General features: G+C 32.2%; 1 non-coding gene across 1 annotated transcript; it reads left to right on the top strand.

Annotated features, from left to right (window-relative positions):
- Positions 1-910: 910 nt before the first annotated feature.
- On the top strand, positions 911-1,019 carry LOC140857623 (small nucleolar RNA R71). The gene has a single exon (XR_012141115.1). It is a non-coding gene; the product is annotated as a small nucleolar RNA R71 (small nucleolar RNA).
- The last annotated feature ends 4,738 nt before the right edge of the window (positions 1,020-5,757 follow it).

The raw sequence follows: 5,757 nt of genomic DNA, 5'->3' as shown, positions 1-5,757 counted from the left end.
GATATTGAATTGATGACTAGGTCCAGGTGGTTGATGAGTGGATGGGTTGTTCCTAGAATTTGGTACTGGTTGGCTTGGGAGTTGACCTGGTTCTCTTCTTATGGTAGACTCAGCTAATTGTCCTATTTGTGCTTCTAGCCTAGCGATAGATTATTGTTGGGTCATGATCAATTATTGTAGTTAGTTTAATCTATAATCAGCTAGATTAGTCTATTGAGGAGGTGGGTATGGTGGCTGATTTTGATATGGTGGCTAGATAGATTGACTGGGCTGACCTCTATTGTAGGCATAATTCTGGTATGGAGGCCTACTCTGAAAGTTTTGCAAAGAAAGAATTTGGGTCTGAGCCTGAGTTTGTTGGGGTTTTCAAGAAAAATTAGGATGGTTCCTCCAGTCTGAATTATATGTGTTAGAGAATGGATCATTGACAGGTTTGGAGTAACCTTGGGTAGCTTGAACTTATTCTTGAATGAAAGGTGGAAACTGTGCAGCCGTTGGATATTCGCTCACATGATGGGCTGGGCTAGCACAGATAGAATAAATCTCCTGATAATTAGGTGGTGGTGTGTATTGTGCTGGAGATTGTTGACCTAATGCTAGGAACTGATCAAATTTCTGGGCAAGAAGGTCGACTTTATCTAATCTTTGGGCTATTAGGTTCAGATCAGCCTTAGGACTAGAGTCTGTTTGCTTGATCTCAAAAATTCCTGCCCGCTTTTGGTGAGGGATTGATCTTTTGTAGGAGGATAATGAAGCATGATTGATTGAATTTTCACTCAAAATTTCAAATAAAGTGTAGGCTTCATCCTCACTTTTACTCATGAATGCACCCCCACAAGATGCATCTACCATCTGTCTGTATTGGTCACCTAAACTCTTATAAAAAGCTTGAACAATTTGCCACTTAGATAGACCATGGTGTGGGCATTTTTCAAGAAGTTCCTTAAGTCTCTCCCATGATTCATGAATTTGTTCTCCTGAAAGCTGAGCAAATTCAGTGATGGCTCATCTCATGGTGTTGGTTCAACTTATGGGATAGAATTTCTTAAGAAACTCATGCTGCATTTCAGCCCAAGTTTGGATTGGTCTCCCTATTGTGCCAAGTCAGTATTTGACTTTGTCTTTAAGTGAGAAGGGGAATAAGGTCAATCTAAGTGCATCATCACTAAAATTTTGAATTTTTATCGTGGAACAAATTTTTAAGAACTCATCCAGATGCCCGTAAGGATCTTCATTAGTATTCCTATAGAAAGACGGAAGCATCTGGATTGTGGTCGACTTGATCTCATAGTGGCTTGCAGGGATATCAGGTAAGTGGATACAAGTCAATGGGTTATAGGTGGAAGGAATAAAATATTTCTTCATCTGTCTAGGTGGTTCTCTAGAATCTTCAGTCATCTGATTTTTAGGTTTAATACGAATCAACCATTCAATCTCAGGATTGGGTTTAACTAGGTCAGGATAGAGAGAACTTCTGCCTTGCATATACCAATGCAAACCCTAATGTATGATTCAAGTTTTGTTTTTGTTTCATTTTTTTTTAAGAGAAAAAGGAGAGAGAAGAAAGAAAGAGCCCTAGACCTAGATACGTAAGGTGGGAAGAATTAGTTATGGTTTAGTGTTAATTACAATTAAGTTAGCAAACAATTAAACCTAGACACCTATAAGTTTCTTAGACCTAATAGTTTGATGTAGAGTGCCTTAGTCTAGATATAAATTGAGTTTGTTCTCACTTCCTTCAACTAGCCAGGTAAGAGGTGGGATCGTGGGGGTCCCCCCATTGCTTGTCTTAGACACCAATTGAATTGGCCAGATAAGCTAACAGAACCAATTAAATAACCACAAATCCAGTTAGACTGAGCCTTTATAACCTCTTGCCTTAGACACCAGTTTCAGGAGTGAGTCCAGACTTACTTTGCACTTGACTTGACCACAATACTCAGAACTAAACTCGATTAATACTAGGGGCCAATGTCTACTTGATTTTAGTTAGGCTAGGGTTAATGTGGGATGCTGGTTGGTTGTTTTTGGATCAAGGGAGGGTGATAAAATCCCCACCTTATCTTGTTATGGGTGTTGCCCTTAAATTGATTTGAGATGAATATGCATAACCAATTTCGAACAATGAGTTCTATGCAACTAAATTAGATGCATGAAACTAATAAAACTTGAAAGCTTATCTTGTCTCCAGCGATCATCAAAAATAAATCTACAATGATGAATGCTCCTAAAAATTAAGTTTCTACTCTTGTCATGCAATTTTTATTAGGTTTATGTGGATGAATTTTAGGTTAATTAAAAAAATAGTAATTAATACTAAAAAAAATAGTTAAGGCTAGGGTTAGGATTGATCTCACCAATTTGGAAGCTTTCTATCTCTCTTTTTTTTTAAAATTTTTGATTTTTTTCTATAAAAAGATAAAAAAAGTTAGTAACCAATAGTTACAAGAAAATTAAAGAAATCAAATATTAAAATTGGTGCCTTCCCCGGCAACGACGCCAAAAATTGATACGATCGTGATGCTGTCGTTAGGACACCGTGATTATTAATCAAATTCTGACTTCAATAAAAATTAAAAATCTATAGAAAGTAGTGAGTCGGGTCGAATCCACAGAGAAGGCAGGATTTTGACTTGAAATCTTTGATTTTATAAAAAAAATAAAATTTTGGAGAAAGCAATTTAAGTCAGAAAATAAAAATTAAAAGTACAAAAAATAAATTGAGTATTAAGATCTACTAACTAGATCCTAGCATCTACTTGTAATAAAAATAAATAATAAAAATTTAAAAAGATATAAAATAAATCGGATACTAAGATCTACTAACTAGATCCTAGCATCTACTTGTGAAAAATAAAAGACAGAAATTTAAAGTGCAAGAAAATAAATTTTGCATTAATTGAAATTAAAATTTAAGTATAAAAAATTTAAAAAAATAATAAAATAAAATAAAACTATAATAAGGATCTGAAGTTGATCAGTCAAGCCTCGTCGGAAAGATGGTTGATGATCTCTCCATCTTCTGTCGTACTCCGTAGAGCGAACTGACTTTTCTCATTCTTTTTCTTGGATCTTTAAAGCTATTTAATTTTTTTTTTCTACACTTTCTACTTAATTTTTCTGCTCACAAAGCTTATTCCCGGACCCCCTATTTATAGATAAAATTTTCATAATTTTTTGGTAGGAAAAGGAGTCCTAAAACCTTTAGAAATTATATTAATTCTCTTAAAAATATTTCTGGCCGTTGGATGGAGCTTGAACCATCCAGATCTGTCCAAAATCCATAGTTTTAATCCTTATCAAAGTCAGATCGAACCACAGCCATCCAATCACACCTAGGATTGGTTCTGGACTATCGAATCATGCTGATAATCTTTTATTCTTAGTTGGGAGCGTCCTCAGCCATCGGATCTCATGATGGATTCATTTTTGGTTATCCGATCGCTCAAAAACCCCTCTTTATAAACTGACAATGGATGCTAACCGTCAGATCTGAGTCGGGATAAATTTCAGTCGTTGGATTGTACAAAATAGCTTTCGCTGCCCGTAGACCGTGCCTATGGACCATGTAGCATTTTTTGATGGACCGCGTCCTGGCTTTGTGGATCGAGCGACCGATTCACCGTACACCGAAGGCTATTTTCTTTATTTTTTAGGATATTTTAGCTCTGTTTTCGCTTCGATTTTCATCTGAAAAATTGAAAAAAAATATGCATTAAATTTTTCAAAATTTTTTTTCATTTTGATGCTTAAATTATTCAATTAAATTAACATCTATTTTTTTATAAATATATCTAATTTTATATTTTTTTTAAAATCATTTATTTTTTAAGAAAATTCAATAAATTCATGAAATTAAAATTTTTAAGAAGATGTTAGCACCATAAATTATCAAAAATATCTTCAATAAATATAAAAATATACCACTTATCAGTACCACCAACAATAGAAGGTGTTGATAGTTTTTATAGTTATATTGCATGTAAATTTTATCCCCTAAATCATCAATCAAATAACTTAAGATATTGTGTAAGGTGTCTAATATCCAGAAAGGGAAGTGAGGAGAGTGCTCATCGAATCAAAGATTAGGTGGTCGAGTTTTTTCCTCCCTAGGCTATAGTTTGTAGGCTAGTATTGTCGTTAGCATAATGAAATATTACATCAAACTTGAAAACTATGTGGATCCAATTTTAGTAATTCTCCTATTATTTTTCTATTGGTAGCAGCTTCTTGTTGTGGGTTGGCAATAACTCATTGCTCCAGTTCTTTAAACTCGATTTGGGTAACTTCTGCAATCATCCTATATATGTATGCATAGGTATATTTAGATCATAGAATATATTTTCTAGCTGTTGAATTTATAATTCCAAAATATAATACCATAACCTGTTTCGATAAGTTGCTATTTCTATCCTATGCATATCAATATAGTATCACGACACCAAAAGATGTTGATGCACATATTTTGCCTATTGAAAGAAAATTAAAAAAATGTTATTAAAAATTATAACATCAATATTTGAAATAAGAATTATTGAATAAAATATTTATCTCTATACATCCTCAAAGTCATACACATTAAAATAATAGTAACTGAGCCTTCTCTTTCTTTTCCATGAATGATATTCTAATCAAATTCTTTAGCAAATTTGGTCCAAAACATAGCAAAAATTCTTTGATGACTGATAATTAAATAAAATCATCATAGATATTTTATGTTATTCTAGTAGAATATTTATTATATAATAACAACTAAAACAAAAATTCAAGTAATAAAAGTTACCTTAGATTTTCTATTTCTAAATTTTTTTTGTGAACTAACTTTTGTCTGACGTACACTTGGTCAAGAGATTTAATTGCAATAATGTGACTGATGACATCTGAAAAGCAAATATATATATAAAGCAATAGAGTGCTATATTTTTGAATAAATAGACAAAAGAGGAAAAAATTTTGGTATACCTATTAAGTAAAGGTCATTATAATTTCTATGTTGTAGATTGTCAAAATTAGTAAAACTAAATTTTTGTAGTATACAGCTACCGTCACCTTGAAATTGCTGTATACTTGTCCATCTGTTGATATAGATAATGTATTGATAAATAGTAGCTTTGAAACTTTTTTGTTTGAAGCAATGTTAAATTTTTCAAAAAAAATATATAACTCTTTTGAATAGTATAATATAAAATTAATCATGAGAAAATATTGAATTTGACAAATATAATCAAACCATATTTAATGTTTGACCTTGACTTTTATTAATCATCATGGCATAGTAAAGTCTAACTGAAAATTGCGTTCTTTTAAAAATAAATGACTATTTTGTTTCAGTCACCAACAGAATAATATGTGAAATATAAATCTTAGTACTTACATGACTATCAGTTATAACCTTTGCTTCGATCACCTTTATGGTAAACTATATTATTATTAATCTTGTACTATTGCAAAGTCCCACACTTTGATTAATATTTTGCAACAACATTATCGAGACACCTTTTTCAGTTTTAGCTCATGATGTGGAACACCATTAAATTCCAAAGAGTTTAAAAAATCTACTAGATAAAGAATATTTTTGGTAGAGATGTCTATTGACATTTTGCAATTTGTATCAGAGTTCAAATAAATTTTTTCTTCATCGAGCACTAGAGAAAGCATGCATATTTATCTCAATGATAGTCTCATTTCTGGATATGACAGCCCTTTCTTTTAAATAGACATGATCATCATAATTTTTTGAAAAATCAGAATACACAA

Source organism: Elaeis guineensis, chromosome 4 (genome assembly GCF_000442705.2).
Source record: "Elaeis guineensis isolate ETL-2024a chromosome 4, EG11, whole genome shotgun sequence".
Taxonomy (NCBI): domain Eukaryota; kingdom Viridiplantae; phylum Streptophyta; class Magnoliopsida; order Arecales; family Arecaceae; genus Elaeis; species Elaeis guineensis.
This window is presented reverse-complemented; position numbering and strand designations above follow the sequence as displayed.